We start from the raw sequence: 20737 nt of genomic DNA, 5'->3' as shown, positions 1-20737 counted from the left end.
TGGGTACTTTCTCAGTCCAGGTTGTCCAAAAAGCAGATGACAAGATGGGAATAAATTTGCAAGGATGTTATTAGGGAAATACTTGTGTGAGAGAAAATGGGAGAGAATACAGACAATACTGGAGAGCCATCAAACCATGGTGCGAATTAGACCTCGAGAAATGGAGAAAGAGAAGGTTCTGTAAAAAGTGTTTTAGACAATCATGGCCTCCGAGGAAGTTTTGATAAAGTCTTTCAGAGAGTTCTTGAGTCAAAGGTGTCCATCAGAGAAGTCCCACATCTCCCAATGATGGCTGTACCATAGGATCCCTGCCAAGCTCAGTTTTTGGCTGGAAGCACCCATAGAAAGTATGGCCTCAGTACATATGTGGCCTCAGTACATATGTGGCAATAGACTTCTGAGCAAGGTACTTGGGGCACAGGTGCTACATCCACCAGGAACTCATTAATATTCTGGCAAACTTACCAGTGTGTTTTAGTTGTAAACATAAGGATGATATACAAGTGATGAAGCTACTCTGTGACCTGTTCTTAGTCTCATTAAAGGCAAGAAGGTTTCAGAGACTTGAAGTGGTTGGTCTCTGTTCTGAGACACTGGTTTTACTACTTTTGCAAAAAGACATGCAAAAAGCAACATGTCTTTTTGCATAACTGATAGACAAAAATCTGCCCAGCATTGGTTGAGTAGAGTGTGAAAAAGGTATCAGTAAAACTGAAATAGATCCTCTGACATCTCTGCTAACAAGAATAACTGCTTCTCCACAGAGAGACCTGAAAAGAGGCTGAATAGATGTCTGAAATCAAAGAATCTTTATCATCATTCATATTTCAAAGAATGCTATTTCATTATGATATGTATGAAGATTTAGATCTCCAAAAGCAATCATAGTTACCAAGTTCCCTAAATGAAATTATGTAATATATTAATATTTACAACACAAACCCGTTTGCAATTTCACCAAGCAAGTATATTCACCTCTCTTTCTTTCTCTATTTTTAAATACTTCCCTTTCAGTTCAAGTGAAATGTTTTCCAATAGCCAGCTAAAAGCTGTGAAAACACACATGACAATTTCTAGAGTACGCTATCGTGATATTTCTAAGCTCAATATTTTGTTCCTGTAAGTATTTATCAAGAACTTATGTGTTCGGGCCCTTCCTTTAGTTACAAGGGGAAATAAAGAAGACCAAGCCAGAGTTAATATCCTCAGGAAATTTCCAATGCCAATGAGACTCCTTAAGGTCAGAAAAAAGAATCTGTTAATCTCTAGAACTGTCACATGCTATTGTACAGGTTGTCTGCTGTCCAAAGTTCTCCAGCCAAGAAAATGACTGGAGTTCTGAAATCATCCATCCTTTGCTCATCGAGGTATGCAACCTGACATGAAACTATGTCTTCCCAGAGAAAAGGGTTCATTTTTCTAAATAGTACGAAGGCTGATGGGTGTGGTGGCTCACGCCTGTAATCCCAGCACTCTGGGAGGCCAAGGCAGGCAGATCACGAGGTCAGGAGTTCGAGACCAGCCTGACCAACATGGTGAAACCCTGTTTCTACTAAAAATACAAAAATTAGCCAGGCCTGGTGGTGCATGCTTGTAATCCCAGCAACTCAGGATGCTGAGGCAGGAGAATCTCTTGAACCCAGGAGGCGGAAGTTGCACTGAGCTGAGATCACACCACTGCACACCAGCCTGGGTAAAAGAGCAAGACTCCATCTCAAAAATAAATAAATAAAATAAATTAAAATAAATAGTACAAAGATACCACATGACTAATAGTACCCTGAAAATAGCTCTGAATCCTAAGTGTACTCAGACTGTAGCACCTAGTTGAAACTGAAGTTCAATGAAGCAATAATACATCAAAAAATGCAAACTCTATTCCATTCTTCTCATGCAAAGTACAGAAAATAGTTTGTCTTAGAGATCAGAATATGAATAGATTGCCATAGGCTATATCATCCTTGGAAGACTGTGTAACAGAATCAATTCTCAAATATACACATGGATGATTCACAATAAAGATAATTGAAAAGGTCAGAGCAAACAATCTTGTGGGCTTTGAATGGCAATTGGATGATTTTGGGGACTCAGCAAAATTACTTTTGTAGTGTATTTTGCTCATGCTGGTATTCAAGAAGGTCTGTATTGCTCTAATACTCATTGACTGGTAGCCAGAAAGGCAAACCCTAGATTAGGAAGATGAAGCTTATCTGGGAAAAAATGCTGGTGGAAAATCAATCTACCAAAGGGATAAACCACCGACTAATAATCACATCTAATAAAATAGCAAATAAAAATATGTTTGCCAGAACTCCAGAAGCAGGCTGACTGGCTAAGTTGAACTGCTCTCCAAAAGAGAAGCAGGTACAGCTGGAGACTGAATGCAGTAGCTCTCGTAGGGGGACAGATATAAGACAGCAAAGCCTGCACAGTGACAATGGTAGATATGGCAAAAGCAATATCCTCATGCTGGCAAATCCTAACCAAGGAGTCAGAAATGGAACCAAATACAATGTAAGTGGTTGGTCATCACCTGACCATGTTCACTGTTTCTGTACAATCTAGAAGGAAGTAAACTTGAGGGACCTTGTAGGACATGGATAAAAACTTTGGCTTTTCTTGAGGATGAGATTGGAAGCCATCAGGAGAGTGCTACAAACTGGACTCAAAATACTAAAAAGTCCTCTGGCTGCTCCATTAACATTTGACTAATAGGGCAAGAAGAGGTATGTTATTTAAAGGCTGCTTCAATAATCCAGATGAGAGCTGTCAGTGGCTCGGACCAGGGTAGTGACAACAGAGGCGGTTGGAAGTACCACATATGAACATGGTATATTAGGCATAATGCCAATATAAATGGATTTATTTTCAATGAATTTACATGTAATTGTAGTTCTGAAACCACCCGTCTGTATTCTCCTGCTATCATCTCCATTTTCCCACTCCTCATAACTGAAGAGGGTTATCCTTGCCTGAAAACGTCTTACCTGAACCCTCAAAAATAATAGTTGGTTTTTAATGCTTACAAAAAGAGCCAATGTAAACCAACCTTTAACAAAAAATAGATGGGAAGAGGAGTATTTTTGAAGAGTGAAGTGAAAGAAACAAATGAAAAGAAACTGACACTGCTCTGCATTACACTGTCCAAACCACTTTTGAGGGATACTTTCAGATTATATAATTTTTAAGAAGATTTATTGATTGTCAAATTGGTTTTTATTATGTTGCATAAAATCATTCTATTCAAAATTATTTTCCAAATATAATTGTTCTTATAATGTATATCCATGTAAAAGCAAATAAAACTGTATTGTATTATTATAAAATGACACATTAATTATTGATATAAACAAAAAAGCAAAAATAAGTAGAATAATTATTTTTACATAGATTATCAATTTACTTAAATCAGTTTCTTAGTCATATCTATTGCTAATGATGTGTTGAAGGTATTTTTCTTAAGGTCTTTTTTTGATACGCCCTTATTATTTTTAATTTTTTAAATAAAATTACATGTTCACCTTCAGTGTTCCATTCTATATTTGATGTATTTAAAATTATTTACACCTTCCATTTACTCTTCTCTGTAGACCATAACATTTTTAGTGGAGAAAATCTCTCTCTACAAAAGTTGAGGTATCTACTAAGCACACAGCAAGTTCTAGTAAATGGATATAATTCTCATTCTCATGTTTTCATCCTATTGATGCATAAATATTTCAGAACAAATATTTGTATGGGTACTGCCCTTTTGCTTTCATTGATACTTTTCTTCAATGAATAATTATCAAATATTTCTGATTATTTCTGATTATGTTTATCCTCTATGATTATTCGGTATACTTTGTCAACTTTAGATATTGTAGCTTTCTAGGCCTTTGCAATTTCCTGTCATCCTAGCAGAGAAGCTAAGTTTTTCCAATGAATAAAAAAAGTCACCAAAGTATTCTTGCCAGTGTCAACATATTCAAAAGTGTAATTACCAAATTTCTCAGCGAAATCTGTTACACCCAGTGCTTCTCAAATTTTGATGTGAATACAAATGCCCCAGAAATCCTATGAAAATGAAGATTCTGATTCAGTAGGTGTGAGGTGGAAAAGAGTCTGCATTTCTACCAAGTTCCCAGGTGATGCTAATGTTACCCGGGACCACACTTTAAATGGCAAAGTTACAATGTTGGCTTTTGCTCTTGTATTTATACAGTTATTCTTTTCCTTTTTGAAAGAACAATTTTAGTGCCTTCTCATTTGCTTGCTAAGTACTTCCAAAGCTGCAGATTTTTTTAAATTGATGTGTTAAATATTTTGATTGACGATTTTCAACTAATTTTGAAGAAAATGCAACCAAAACTTAAGACTTACTTTAAAAATTTTTACTCCCATTACCATCATAAAGCATTTAGTTTGTTTTAAAGAGTAGCTCATCCCAAATTCAAAGGTTTCAAAACTCCGAGGCTAAGAGAGGTAAGCACATATTGCCAATGTGCCAAAATACCAGAGCAGTTTTTAAAACGTAATAATATCTTCTCAAAACAAAGTTGCAGTTTTTACTCTCAGTAAATTTATATGACAACATTTAGTATTTTTATATCTACAGCTTCCATTTTTACTGGTAGATAGCATAGATTTAGATGTAATTATAAATTATGTATGAACTATATCAAAATCCAAGTACGTTTCTGCTCCATGGCCTATTAATTTAATAAGAACGTTATTTTCACGAATACACTGTACTCTACTAAAATCTGTACTCATATTTTTTCCAAAAACAAATATTTTCTATTAAATGTTAATATATTTAATTAAAATTATAACAATAGCATTCACAATATTGTCAAATGTTGTAACTTTGACAGAATGATTGTCATTCCATTAATTGAGACTTCAAAGGATCAACTATTACTAAACTTAATTCTTTTTTTTTTTTTTTTTTTTGAGACAGAGTCTTGCTCTGTCACCCAGGCTGGAGTGCAGTGGTGCGATCTTGGCTGACTGCAAGCTCCACCTCCCGGGTTCATGCCATTCTCCTGCCTCAGCCTCCCGAGTAACTGGGACTACAGGCGCCCACCACCACGCCCAGGTAATTTTTTGTATTTTTAGTAGAGATGGGGTTTCACTGTGTTAGCCAGGATGGTCTCGAACTCCTGACCTCGTGATTAATTCATTTTTAACTTGAAGCATTTGCTGATATTGAGAAAAATAAAGTGGCATCATTTCAATCTTTGCAAAGTATTTCTGCTAATGAAGTAATCATATTGACAGTTATTTCTTTGCTTTTAGTATGTTCACAGGGAAAGTTGGAATCAATAATGAAATAATGTAATGTAGTCATCTGATCTAGATGAAAAGTCATGTTTCACAGAATGAGCTATAAATGCACTTTCTGCAGCTGTATGTGTTAACATTATTGTGACTAGGATAGGATAGTTTTCTTAAAAGCAACCATTAACATTTGAAGTAGATCCTGATGCTTTCTTACTACATTTATGACTCTGGCTTATCAAAATAATCCCTTGTATTAGTCTGTTTACACACTGCTACAAAGAACTGCCAACTGGGTAATTTACAAAGGAAAGAGGTTTAATCGACTCACCGTTCAGCATGAGGTTTAGTTGACTCACAGTTCAGCATGGCTGGGGAAGCCTCAGGAAACTTACAATCAAAGCTGAAGGTGAAGGGGAAAGGGAAGCAAGGCACCCTCTTCACAAGGTGGCAGGAAGGAGAATGAATACAGGAGCAGCTACCAAACACTTATACAACCATCAGAACTGGTGAGAACTCATTCACTATCACAAGAGCAGCGTGGGGGAGAATGCCCTCATGATTCAATTACCTCCACCTGATCTGCCTCCTGACATGTGGGAATTATGGGGATTGTGGGGATTACAATTCAAGAGATTTTGGGTGGAGCACGGCCAAACCATATCATCCCCTTAATGGATAATAATTGTCAACAAATATCTTACTCGAGTTTCACATTCACTAAGTTTTTAAGAAATAAAAATCTATATTTAGTTTCTTATTAAATATACATTATTCTTTTTGCTTTAACTAATTGCTGCCAAGAATTCATTGAAAACAATTTTTAAAAGCATAAATAGTAAAATAAATAAATTGCTCTAGAGTTACCATTAAATAGATGACAAAAATCATTGTAGCATCAGCATTCCAACTACTCTCTATTTCCCTACATATTGCACATATATCTAGCCTATAAGTTTGCATGGTTCCCACTGTCTGCAACCATGATCTGGTGCTTTATTTATCTAGCATCCCAAGGCAGGACCACGGCAATTCACCAAGTGGCCAGCAGAGATAGCAACAAAACAACAGTTCTCCCATCAACACCTAAAAGTAGATGTTAGTTATCTCTAGCTTCTCCGAAAGGAGTCTACTTTATTTCACCAACAAGAATGCTTAATGCTGTCAATGACAGGAAGGATTTAGGGTGTTAGTTACTTGCATTTTCAAAGGGCCAGAGTAGAGAAATGTGGCGTCACTAGTTCATTTTTTACATTAACTACATGTTAAAGTGAAACCTCTATTCACTGCACATGTAACTCACACTTGGCATGGCAGAAGATGGAAACAGAAATGAAATCAACCAAATGCACACTGCTTATTTCAATGCAGCTGTCAATATAACACTATGCTTAAAAAATGAAAAATCTAAGAAAAGTGCTAAAGCAAACTGGGTACTATGATTATAGTCATAAACCAGAAGTACCTCAGGCAAAGCAAGAGGTAGAGTCTTTGTAATTATACTGTGAAGTACTATCCTTGCTGTAAGAAAAACAATCTCTCAACTTATTAGGGCAGTTAGGAAAATGTTTCTCTTGCGCATAAAGGATGTAGATGGGAGGCAGTTATCTTTGCTTATAGGACAAATTTGGCCAGCAGACATATTTTGTTGGCTTACACAGAGTTGTTTTTGACTTGAATTACTTGCAAAAAATTAAATTGGAAGATTTCACATAGAATTGTGACTTCTCTTGAAAAAAAATGCAAGATCTGACAACTCTAAGCTTGAATTACCACATACTGAAAATCAGCTATAGTGTCACAGAGCCACATTATTTTATAAACTCAAAGGGCACCACTTAGCTTGTATCCTAAGTGAAATTAATACAATGGAATTGTACCTATGGTATATAAATATGCCAACACCTTGGAATTGAGCAACTGCTAGTGCTCTGAGGTCTAAGAATGATACCTTTAGAAGAAATAGGTAGTCTTCGGTTTGCCACAATTCCTACCCTACCTAATTAATTCATTTCATTGCCTGGTCAAGTAAGCAATAGAATTTGTTGCTTTTGGTTTAGACTACAGTCTTCTTAAAAATCATTTCTTTTTTAAAGGTAAGAATTCCTCTCTGTCTGATTTTATAGTTAGTTCCTGGACAACCAGGTGCATCTTAAACTCCCACTTCTGGAAAATACTCAAACCAACATGCATCGTTGTGTAGGTTTTGAGTGATAAAGCCACTCATACCCTATTACTCTTTGACACTTTATTCTGTGGAACCAGAGAGGCAGGAGCCACAGATTTTGTTTTGCTGGAGTCCCCAGAGCCATTATTCTAAATATTATTTTAAAGCAAATAATTTAAACATTGGCTCATGTGAGTAGATCCTTGTGGGTAGAACATACCATGGATGGCCTGAAACAGACCAGATACTGGAAGGAAATAGTGGTCCCAGAGTGAGATGGGTGTGAGAGAAGATAGACAGAGTTAGGAACAGAAAATATTCCACAGAACCCCTCCCCACCCAAATCAACCCTTATTCCTCAAAAACTAAGTGTCTTAGATGCTTTCCACTATAGGAAAAAACTTCATTTCATATTTTTCCCCTTTTGTATTGTAGTTTCCCTCAGGTACTCTAATCTTTCTGTAAAGTTGGTTACACCCAATGAGGTATGCACTGTACTGTTTTAGGCAACAAAGGGAAGAGAGAGGAAAGAATAGTGTGATTTCCTGGTGCCCAAGAGGAGAGCTAAGCAGACTACTGTGCATGAGAGATCCAAGTCGTGTGTCCAGCAGGGTGACATGGCAAAACACCTGATCCATGGGACCGCAGTTTCGTGAATAATTCATCACTCAAAAGAATATAAAACTAATTCTTCTCTACTGAATGTAAGAGAGTGGAGATAGAATAGACAGTAGAAACATACATACACATGCACACATATGTGTGTATATATACACACACATTATATATACACACATATATTATAATATATATATATAGAGAGAGAGGGAGACAGAGTTTGAATTTCACATAATTCCTTCTGAATGAAAGAACTGATTAAAACCTGCTGGAGTATTTATATTTTCCTTGCAAAATTTCTGGAGACTAAAAAATTGCACCTTGCATCGTCCAACACCTTCATAACGAATAAGTGACATTTTATGCTAAAGTTTTTTTTTTGAGACAGAGCCTCACTCTGTCACCCAGGCTGGAGTACAGTGGCAGGATCTCAGCTCACTGTAACCTCCGCTTCCCGGGTTCAAGTGATTCTCCTGCCTCAGCCTCCCAAGTAGCTGGGACTACAGACACATACCATCACACCTGGCTAATATTTGTATTTTTGGTGAGACGGGGTTTCACTACATTAGCCAGGCAGGTCTCAAACTCCTGACCTCATGATCCACCCTCCTCAGCCTCCCAAAGTGCTTGGATTATAGGAGTGAGCCACTGGGCCCAGCATAGGCTAAAGTTTTGACACCATAAGCATGATAGCAGTCATTCCCATTGCCAGTTTAAATGTACACCCTTGTTTAAAAGGCTAGAATGCATCTTAGCGGAGAAGGTATGTTGAATAATGTCAATACACAGCTTGTTAAAACTGACAATGGATCCTCAGAAGGTGTCAAACAGGAGCAGAACACAGCCTTTATCCTGCCCCAGGTTGCTTAAAGCTGAAGTGTGGTAAATTGGGCATGTCTAAAATGGAACTGTCATGCTTAGAAGGTCTAATATTGAATCTTTCCCTACAGATCTCAAACAGACTAATATATCTGGGCACTTGAACTTTTCTTGGGTTATAAAGCACCTGAAAAATAATACTTATTAGAGTTACTAAAAATGCCCTGTGAGACAAAGGAGCAAGTAAAATTATTACATGACAAATTATGTCCTTCTACAAATATCCATATACTTCTAGACAATTTCCTTTCACCGTTTAATTCCAGGGATGCAAATAAGGCAAATAAGTTTCTCTTTGAAGATTACCTTCCTTCCCTGATGCTTCATGATGGCTGTCTTTTTTATGTTCTTGAGAAAAAGTGTTACTTTGCTGTCACCCAGGCTGAAGTGCAGTGACATAATCATAGCTCACTGCAGCTTTGACCTCTTGAGCTTCAGTGATCTCCCACCTCAGCCTCCTGAGTAGCTAGGAATACAGGCACACACCACCATAGCTGGCTAATTTTTTATTTTTATTTTGTAGACATAGTGTCTCAGCAGGTTGCCCAGACTGAACTCAAACTCCTGGCTCCCTGCAATTCTCCCACCTCAGCCTCCTCAAAGGGCTGGGATTATAGGCATGAGCCACTGTGCCTGGCCATTATGGCTGTCTTGAGCGCTGAGTTGAAAAGGCATCTGAGGCCATTTCTAGGCTAAAGCTAGAGTATCACAATCCAGGCTGACCAAGGAGGTCTGGGTAAATGCTGTCAGCACCAAGTCCAGGTGCTGGCTGTGGCCTGAACTTCTGGATATGGCACTGACCTACACTATCTGTCTCTGTTTGAGGTCATGTTCAGTATAGTTAATAAGTTAAAATTTTGTGGATTTGCAGGGAAAGGTTTATTACTGAACTAAATTCATCTTCCAGTCTGATGATATTACAGCATAGAAAAAATAACTCTAATGAAATCAGGATAGAAGAGTCAAGACTGTACATTAAAAGGAACCTAACAGTGTATCCTGAGTAAGGGAGATATAAAAACAATAAAATAAAACATCAAAACAAAGAAGACAGCAGGTAATGAATTTGAAGCAAATGATTGATCACAGTGGTTAAGGAAATAGCAAGAGAGTTCAAGGGCCAGAATCTGGAGAAAGTCTATGAGATAAGAATATACAGAGGAAAGGAGCCCTTTTTCTATGCCTAAAGTTGAAGCTGTGAATGGAGAGAAAGCTATTCAAGGTGAAAGACCAAGTTGGACTCTCCAAATATTGCTAATAAAAGATAACTAAAATGGATTTGACTGACAATTGCAGAGAAGTGTCTGGTACCCAGTGTGCCAAATATTATGTAAAAAGGAGGCTGGGTGTGGTGGTCATGCCTGTAATCCCAGCACTTTGGGAAGCCAAGGCGGGTGGATCACTTGAGCTCAGGGGTTTGAGACTAGCCTGGCCAACATGGTGAAACCCCATCTCCACTAAAAGTACAAAAATTAGCTGGGCGTGGTGGTGGGCACCTGCAGTCCCAGCTACTTGGGAGGCTGAGGCAGGATAATTGCTTGAACCTGGGAGGTGGAGGTTGCAGTGAGCCAAGATCGCACCACTGCCCTCCAGCCTGGGTGACAGAGTGAGACTCTGTCTTAAAAAAAAAAAAGGAAAAGTAAAAGTGTAGGTATGCTACATACAACAAAATAAGAACTTATATGATTTATAGGACATTAAATAAAATAGGTTAACTACAGATAAATATGCACTGCCATGTATTTTCTTCTTTATCCAACCTTAAACATGTCTACAACAGGAGTTCTTAAAGGTAAATGAGTTGAAAACAATGTACTGAATAATGCCCGCCTATCCCCTCCCCTCACCCCCTGGAAATAGATTCTGTCTTAGAGCCTGGAGAGGAAGTGCAGCCCTGCCAATATCTTATCACTCAGTGAAACTCATTTTGGACTTGACCTCTAGATAATAGATATGTGTCATTTATAAGTCACCACATTTGTAGTAATGTATTACAGCAACAATAGCAAACAAATACACTCTGCAAACTAATAACATTGTTATTGGTTAAATGGAATGTTTATTTTCAATAAGAGATAAAGAATCTGACATAATTTCCTGTACTTGCATAGCACGAAGTGGAAATAGATTCAAATTTATTTTGTCTTAAGTTTCCTGGAGACTGGGAGACAGGGGTATATATTTTTTAATGAACTCATATGGCTAAACACAAAGACACGTCCTGAGTGTACTCTTTAAATATTCAACATCACCATTGTTCAAACCTTCAAGATTCCAGGGCCTATACTAAAAATGTAGGAATTGGATGAGGAAAATGTCCTCGGAGGGAATTTAAAGGAAGAGAATACTCATAAAAGATGACACGGGCGGAGAGTAGACTTGAAAGTTCAGCCCCAATGCACAGGAGGGTGCTGAGAATGAGAGAAAGCACTTGCTAGAAACTTCCAAAGCAGAAATATTTGCCGTAAAGGAAAGGTAGGTGAGAATCATGTATCTAATTAAAAAAAAAAAAAATTAAAGAGCATCTCTGAAATCTACCTGGAAAGACATTTCTACCTCAGATGGTTTGTAATCAAGTTTCCTTGTATTTCTTATGCCTATTTTATTCAACCTGGAGACCATTTTTGCTCTTCTAGATTTTACAACCCACTTAGCTCACCTTGTGTACTCAGAAAAATAGTCTCACTTCATGCTGAGCATGTAGGTTGGATATCAGTTCTACTTTTCAGGTGAATGGTAAGAATTTTAGGAGTTCGATGAGAAAGTACAGTGACTGGTGAATTCTAACTCCCTAAACAACTAAGCAAGCAATGAATTGCACCTCCAAAATGATTGATTGAGCCCTGGATCAAAGAAAGGGTGTGTGTCTTTATGTGTATCGTAAAAGAGGTTGGTAAGGAGATAACTGAGTTGGGAAAGACTGAATTTCTTGTAATGCGCTCTGTATGTTTTTTTTGACAGATCTCATCTTGATTGAAGAGGCTGCATGTCTCTGGAAAGCACCACCTCATTCTGCGTTGAGGAATAATTTTGTGCCTGTAGTCAAGCTAACACCCCACCCACCCACCCACTGCAACTCCTCACACACACACGCTGAGTTAGAAAAACATGCGCATCCCTGCTTCATTATTCAACCTCAGTGATATCTATGGCTTTCTCTTCGAATACTCTGTCGACGAATCACTGACCTGCCGGCAGACAGCAGTTGATTTGTTACACAATTCAAAGCCCAGATCTCTGGAGATTAGAGATTGCTGGGAATACTAGTGTAGTTATTAGTTAGCACCAAAATGTCCACGATTTCATAACTGGTGTTTCAGAACTGCCACCCCACCTCTGTTTCATTATATAACCCTAGAACAGCAAACAGACAGTGCTATGGGATGAGGGAAAAGGGAGACTAAAACAACGTTTCAGAAATGCCAGTAATTCCCCGGCCACTCTCATGATTTGTACCAATGTCATGCACCATTGGTACAATTATTTATATAGTGTTAACCCTTAAATTGACTCACTGTTTTTATTTGGTCTCATCCTAACCAGATAATAACCACAACAGCATAGATTTAAAGGATGAATAACATTTTCAATGCTCATTAAAATATATCCATAACTGACACAATAAAAAACTTGTCCACATACAACCTTAAAGCATCTTACGTGCCTTATAAGTCACACTTTGGGAAATACTTAACTGAAATCAGTTTCAGCTCAGGCTTCTAGGATTTCAGACTCAGTCCAAAATATGCAAGCTTAAGATGGATGAAAAGGAAAGAGTGGGAAATTATCATTACAGACTCCCTCCTAAATAAACCATTGTTTCACTCCATTTTCCCACATGCTTATTACTAGTAGATAACATTCAAGTACCAGCAGCTGTTAGAAGAAACTAAAAGGGAAAGAAATAGGCATTAAAAAAGAAAGGAAAACATGAATCTGACAACTGAAATGGAATCTGCTTGGTTTTCCACTATTCCTGTATGTTGTGGGTTGAAAGGCTAATAGCAAAATATTGTGATTTTTAAAACGTCATAATTATAGGATCTTGAATCATGTTGTCATCGCTCCATGCTTTTGCCTTTGTCTCTCTTTTAATCTCCTTAATGCACCATAATTATGTCTTCAGTGTGGGTCAATTATATTTGAACTAGAAAACAAATTACCATCATTACCTCTGATTATTCTTCTCTTTTCTTTGATCCTATTTTGTGCAGCAATCAGAAATTTTGTGTTCATTCAGCCCTTCTCTTCCCCAGTTGCCTTGTTGGCGGAGCTGAAATACAGAAGAAAATAATCCCTCTGCCATTTCCAGTGTTATCTTTTCCCTTCATCCCACTCTTCAAACATTTTTGGGGCCTGCACACTACCAGAATATGTTCAAATGATCTTATTACCAAAGTAGCTCTTGGCTAAGATGGCCTTTTAGTCACAGTGCCCCTTTAATCCTTTTCTTCACCTCCCTAACTATATTTACAAAATCCAAATTAGTACACAAAGGCTCATTCAAATTGCATTAATATAATAAAAAGCTACTGTATCCTAGTGTCAATAACCCTGAGATTAATAGTCCCCAAGACTTATGTGACACAGAAAATTAACAAGGCTGGCTTGACCAATGATCCATGAATTATGACGGGCTCTCCACTGTGATTACAAATATTAATGCAATTAGCATTTATTTTAGTTGAAAATAAAAAGGTAAGAATGGGGATGACAGAAATTATACTCAAGAAATAGAGGCCTGGTGGCTCAAGCCTGTAATCCCAGCACTTTGGGAGGCTGAGGTGGGTGGATCACGAGGTCAGGAGATGGATACCATCCTGGCTAACACAGTGAAACCCCGTCTCTACTAAAAAATACAAAAAATTAGCCGGGCGTGGTGGCGGGCACCTGTAGTCCCAGCTACTGGGTAGGCTGAGGCAGGAGAATGGCGTGAACCCGGGAGATGGAGCTTGCAGTGAACCGAGATGGTGCCACTGCACTCCAGCCTGGGGGACAGAGCAAGATTCCGTCCCAAAAAAAAAGGAATAGAAATATTCAGGTTTCCTTAATCAAGTTTTCTGGACAGGTGTCGAGTGAAACCAAGAGGCAAGGTGATGTGTTTGCTTTCTCTTTACCAAGAAGGAGCATAAACAAGGGCTGGAGGAGCATCAGTGACTCATTCTTTTGAGAAGTCTTCCCAGTTATGGGGCATGAAGCATCATGATGATATATCTTGCCCCATATTGACAAGCTGATTTCCCAGAAATCCCCATAACAAATTGGAAACACATCCTTAACGCCAAGCCATTGATATTTGATATTTGGATTTGTTGTGCAGCAAAATGGAAGTGGGAAATGGGGTTTTACAGGAGCAATGTCCTCTAACTCATGCTGGCTGGAGCCCTGTATTTAAATCAAAACCTTCACTCCTGCCACATTTTACTTCCACTTCCGCATGTTATGAGGTGCTTTCCTTCTGCTGTTTATTCCCCTTCATTTCTGGTAGCCCAGAATCTGCACTGGAGAACAGGGGAAAAATCTAAGAAATATAGTCCACTGTAGCACCTACTCAGCAAATAATACAATAAGTACTTATTACTTGCAACTCAACAAATAAATCCCTGGTGTGTTGCAGGTGCCAGGGTACAAGACTCCTCTGCCTTTGTTCAATGTAACTGTTAGGTTTGGGGCAGGGGGTAGGAGGACTGTGAGGCTGGAATGAAACAGAAATACTTTACATTTCAGATGAAAAATAATCCCTCTTTAATGATTGAGTCATGAGAGAGGGAACACGCTACAATTCAGCCCACACTAGAATTCTCATACTGCCTTGTTCCAGCTGAGTGACTTTGAGATCACATAAACTCTACGCATATGTTGGTCCCTGCTCTGGCTACCTCACAGGGCTTCTGTGAGGATGCTCCTAAGTAATGCATAGAAAATGGTTAACATTAAGATATTGTGTACAATAAAATATTGTGCACTGAGGTTGAATAAATATTGTGCTTAAATAACATGATCAGCCTATTCCGCCTCACTTTAGGTGGAAGAAGGAGGAAAGCTCTACTGTGTATTACATGCATGTGACACTCAGATAGGAGATTTTCTCATTTAAACCTTATAATATGTAAATGAGCATAAAATTAATATCCTGATTTTGAAGCTAAAGAAAATGAAGCTCCAAAAAGATTGGTAATCCGCCCTCTTTTGTATATTTAATGTACTGATTCATTCAACAAATATTAGGTGTTATTGTTCTAGGATACAGGTTGGCTATAAACTATACCTCACAGGCAAAATCCTATTAAACATCTGTTTTTGCAAATAAAATGGAGCAAATAAAGTTTTATTGGAACACAGTCACACCCATACTATGGTTGTTTCACACTACATTGGCGAAGTTGAATAACTATAAGAGAAATCATATGGCCTACAAAGCAAATAAAATATGTACTCTCTGGGCTTTTACAGAAAAAAAATAAATGCTAATCACTCTTCTAGGAGCTTGGGATACAGCAGTAATGAAAATACGAGGAAAATTCCCTGCTCTTGTGGTGCTTACATTTTAGTGGAGGGCAACAGTCAATGTAATGCACTTAATTTAAAAGTTAATCATTTTCTCGAAGTTCTGGAGGCCAGAAGTCTGAAATCAAAGTCAGCAGGACCACACTCACTAGGAAGGCTCTGAGGGAACCTCCTTCCTTGCCTCTTCCAGCCTGCAGTGGCTCCAGGCATTTCTTGCATAACTCGAATGTTTATTGTGTTTCTTCTCCCCTGTCTCTCATAAGGACATTTGTCATTGGATTCATGGCTCGCCCAGATAATCCAGGATGATCTCATCTCAAAATCCTTTGTTATATCTGCAAAGTCTCTTTTTCCAAATAAAGTCACTTTCACGGGTTCCAGATAGAAATATTTGGGATGGACACCATTCCGTCCTCTGGGGTAGCAGAAGTCTGGAAGGTTTGTTTTATTTTATTTATTTATTTATTTATTTATTGAGACAAGGTCTCCTCATTCTCTCACTCAGGCTGGAGCACAGTGGTGTGATTAGGGCTTACTGTAGCCTCAATCTCCAGGGCTCAAGTGATCCTCCTACCTCAGTCTCCCGAGTACCTGAGACTACAGGCATGTGCCACCATGCCCAGCTAATTTTTTTATTTTTTGTAGTGATGGGTTCTCGCTATGTCATCTAGGCAGGTCTCAAACTGCTGGGCTCAAGAGATCCTCTCGCCTCATCCTCTCAAAGTGCTGGGATTACAGGCATAAGCCACCATGCTCAGCCTAAGTTTTGTTTTAGACATACTAAATATGAGACTTCTCTTAGTTAACTTAGTGGAGATGTTGAGTAGACAACATATGGACCTGGAATTCAATCACACGATGGTAGAAACCAAGAGTCCCAACCATATTTTTTCTTTACGCATGCTTGCTCAGTTATTATGTGGTCTCCCATTCACAGAAACAACTAGTAAAATGACCCTTGATATGCGGTAATATGACCTGCCTATGCCATTCCCAATGTTGATGTCCTTGGGTATAACAAAAACAGGCCCCTCCTTTCTCCTTTAAAAGACGGTGTGGACTTGACTGAGCAAGACAAGATTCTTAGGGGTAGGAGGAAAGTGGCATTGTTTATTTCCCTTTGGTGATTATATCAAGCTTAGCAAAGCCCAGAAGACACTATAAATGCAATGGTTTGATTGTTCCTGGTTCCCACCTTGTGAAACACCACGAACATTTACAAGCTGGGGTTAAGGGTCTACCAATAGTTTGGAAGAGCAACTTTCTCTACCCCACAGAGAATACATGGCTTTGCTAGCAGCATTTTCTAACCCATGGAGATAACTAACTGACAAGAAATCTGAGCATTAGGTCACTTGATACTGAGCCAACATAGAAATTCTGCCAAATCAAAAACTTCAAAGCTCAATATATTAATGAGCTTCTGGAGTCTCTGAAGACCTCTTACTGGCCAGAGAAAAGATCTATCGAATTATCTTCTCTTTAATTTAAAGTGAAAATTGATGCTTTCTGGGTGTCAGGTATAATCATCTTAATTTATTGTGGAATATGTAAGGGACCGCTGAAAGTACGAGTGATCCAATTATAGGTTTAAATGACTTTGAGGTTCCTTGTTTCCCCAGTCTTATTCATGAATAAGTCTTATTCTTATTCATTCTTTTCACTTTCAGACAATCAAGAGTTATTTATATAGGTTTGGGGCTTATTGATATAGCTAAAAAGCCCCCAGAGGTAGAATTCCAACTGTTTACTGAAAAACACTGAATTTGATATATCAAAAATCTAATTTAAATATTAGCAATGGACTCAAAGCTACTCTTAATAAGTAACAAAAGAATGAATCACTTGGGACAGAATAACCCCATGGAAGGATGATCAAATGTGGCTCCTTCCTCCAAAAGGTTTCTGGCTCCATTTTCCAGAATCTGCAGGGATAGAAAATATCCTCATCCAATGGTGTGTTCAGTGACATACATGAGTTTGTAACATCCCTAAGCTCCTATCAGATAGGAAACATTAGGAAATCATTGAAAAGCCTGGTTTATTTTCTCAATCTGGGCAACAAAGGTGCATTGAATCTGCTCTGCCACCTTATTCTTCCAGAACAGAAATGAATACAATTGAGAGGACTCAGAAAGGTTAGGCATAAGAGAAAGAGGGCAAAGTAACACGTCCAGCCCCATAAGTATGACTCCTTGTTCTAAGGGAGATACTATTGCGCAATCGTTGAAAGAATAGGCATGTGCATTAGAAGAGCAGTTGTGAACAAGTATGTGTTCTGTTATTTGCCTCTTCTGTGACTTTAGACAGTTATTCAACCTTTCTAAGCCTCATGTCTTCAAGGGATAAAACATACTGCATATCTCATAAGGCCTTTGTGAGGGCTAAATGTAAAGAATATATCACCCAGCACAAAGTAATTGATTTTAATTGCAGCTACAATAATTATTATCTGAATAATAAAAGCAGGGCTGTAGTTAGGTGCTGACAATTCCAAACTCTTCTGTGTGAGCCAAATATCCATTGATTAATTCTCAGACCCAGTCACCCCAAACAAGGGACTTTGATGAAAGGCCAAATCTTCTGAGAGTGTGATCTGAAGTTTATTCTCCTATTAGTGAAAGTGGGAAAGTTGTTTTTCTTCATTTTTATGATTTGGCTGAGATCTAAAGGCCTTGGGGCACCTGGCACAGAGAACTCAAAGTTATTATTGAAAACTGAAAATTTTGATGAACCTAATAGCCAGAGGCAGATCAAGTCCACATGGCATGAAAGTAGGGCAATGAGAAAAGCAGGGTTGTGATAACAGTCAAGTCTCAGACCTGTGGTGAGAAACAACAGAATGAATCAGCGTGCAGGAGAAACAAACCAAGCCAGCAGAAATATTGATTTAGATCCTTTTTAGAAAGAAAATGTCTAGCAGTGACCAATCATTTCGAAATCATTTCTGCTACCAGAAGTCAAAAGCCAAATATATCTTATTGGAATCCCACCTGGATGGGCAGTATTGCCAGATCCTACCCACTGGTAATCTCTTACTCCAGCATCTACTTTGAAAGAATCTTAGTCTTCAGGAAAGAGAAAAAGATGCTCCCACTTCTATAACCTTAGAATGTCTTGGCCAACTCAGCCCCTTAGCCTGAGGTGGAGCCCACTTTCTTGTACCTGAAGGGACTTTCACTGCCTTACTGGAGTAATCTTGGCAGTCTTTAAAGTCTATTTAGAGGAGATGGAAGTGAAGATTGTGTGTGTGTGTGTGTGTGTGTGTGTACACAAGCACATGTGTGTTGGTTGGTGAAGGAGACAAAAAGCCATCTTGAATCCTGAGAATGAACCTGACTGACATGACCTCCAACAGCCAGCTGGCAATAACAGGCAACCACACATTCATTCATTTAACAAAAGTGCCCATTCAAATGGAATATGAATTCAATTACTCCACTTTAATTGAATGCCTGCTGTTGTCAAATTGGGAGGGAGGGGCAGGGGAAATTAGGAGTTATTATAATAACACAAGTGAATGACAATATCATTTTAGGTAAAATTGGTGTAGAGAAGGTCATGACAAGTAATTGAAACGGGGATATATTTTGAAGATACTGCTGAAAAGATTAACAGATTGAACGTGGAGTATAAGAGACAAAGGAAACTCAAGATGACTCTACGTTTCTTGGCCCAGGCACCTAGTAGGATGAAATTTCCAATCATTGAGATAGGACAGCTGTGGGAGGAGCAGATTTGGGAGCTTAGGAATTAAGAGTTTTGTTTTGGCCATATTCAGCCTGAGATAACAACTTTACATCTAAGAGGGATGTGTTGAGTAGGCAGTTGGATATATGAGAAGGGTTTGAGAAGAAAAGTCGTGAGTTGTAGATATAAATTTAGGAGTTGTCAGAGTTACGATGGCTTTTAAAACCCTGAAACTGGGGAAGATAACCTAGGGAGTAAGTGTAGAACCAAAAAAGAGATCTGAAGTCTGGGCTTTGAGAGATGAAGAATAATAAGCAGAAAATAATTAGAGTGATAAGTGAAATGGAAGAAAAACTAAGAAAGGCAGCAAAGGGAAGAAAGAGCTTCAAGAAGAGAAGGGTCAGCTATTCTAATATTGATAGACCTAATGTGATGAGGAATTATAACGAACTTCTGGATTTGGTATCATGGAGATCGTCAAGGACTGTGGCAACACTCTTTCAAAGAAGGAGAAAACAAAACACCAATGAGTGTGGGTTCAAAAGAGACTGTGAGTAGAGGAATTGGAAATAGCTAATATAGACAACTTTTTTTAAGGAATTTTTCTATAAAGAGAAGAAGACCCTGACAAAGGGATCAAATCACTGGCTACTTGTCCTAGAAAGTAAAAATGATTCAGGATTCCCAATAGGCTCCAGAATGAAATTTAAGTTGACAACACTTTAGAGATCTTATGCTCAACCCCACTGGGATGATGGAAAAGGATAGAGATAAAAGTAAGGTACAATACCATTCCTCAGAAAGATTTTAGTCAAATAGAAAATATATTTATGATATCAAGGTCAGAAGAAAAAAAAAAAACAACATTGCATTTTGTCCTTGAAATGGCCGTACTACTTAAGTATAGCAGACCATGGGCATATGCATATTTAACATTGGGGGATTTTTGACTATTTAGAAGTCATTCTGAGGGTTAAAGATGTGGGTCATTTGCAGTTGCTGAGGAGAAAACTGGAATGTGTGTGCTGTTGGGCTGGTACAAAAAAGAGTCATCCACGTACTCAGCCCACTTCCCAGTATCTATGTCTTACTCAGCTTTGTGGTTGTCAACTGTTATGTTCATGATAATATACATCAAGTCCTAGGTCAGTCACTTAAGATTTTCTTTCATGCTTTACAGAAAAGAAAATATACCATTATGTTCCCTAGTTGAGTAACACACTATTGAATGAAATATTTGCTCTTATCTTTTCAGAATTTTGGCTGAAGATCTATAGGTAAAAACAATAAAACATACTCCTAGATTCTTTTGCTGTCTCTGTGGCTATCTCTCTGGGAACCATCATGAATGACACAGTAAAATTATTCTGGACTAGGAAATTAATGATGAACTAACTGATTCAGGGAAGACAAGTAGTAATAGATGCCATTCTAACTCAGAAGGCAACAAACCTACCTTACAAATACCGAAAAACCTAGTTAAAATACACATGATCATACAACTTGCTGTTTTTCTCAGAATCAGAGACATTTTGTTAATGGCAAGACAACAGATTTTCATGATACATATTTGTTGGGTTATGGAAAGAAAGTTAAATCCAAACACAGACTTAC

At 38.2% G+C, this 20737-nt stretch overlaps 1 long non-coding RNA gene across 6 annotated transcripts in view; it reads right to left on the bottom strand.

The window, feature by feature from the left end:
* LOC105476759 (uncharacterized) overlaps positions 1-20737 on the bottom strand; it is a 277502-nt gene that overhangs the window by 47198 nt on the left and 209567 nt on the right. For all 6 annotated transcript variants that reach the window (XR_011615746.1, XR_011615747.1, XR_011615745.1 and 3 more), the window contains one exon: positions 13099-13199. This is a non-coding gene — a long non-coding RNA (uncharacterized lncRNA). The remainder of the gene's footprint in view (positions 1-13098; positions 13200-20737) is intronic.

This window comes from Macaca nemestrina, chromosome 17, assembly GCF_043159975.1.
Source record: "Macaca nemestrina isolate mMacNem1 chromosome 17, mMacNem.hap1, whole genome shotgun sequence".
NCBI lineage: Eukaryota > Metazoa > Chordata > Mammalia > Primates > Cercopithecidae > Macaca > Macaca nemestrina.
Note: the sequence above shows the minus strand (reverse complement) of the source record. Positions and strands in the feature narration are given on the sequence as shown.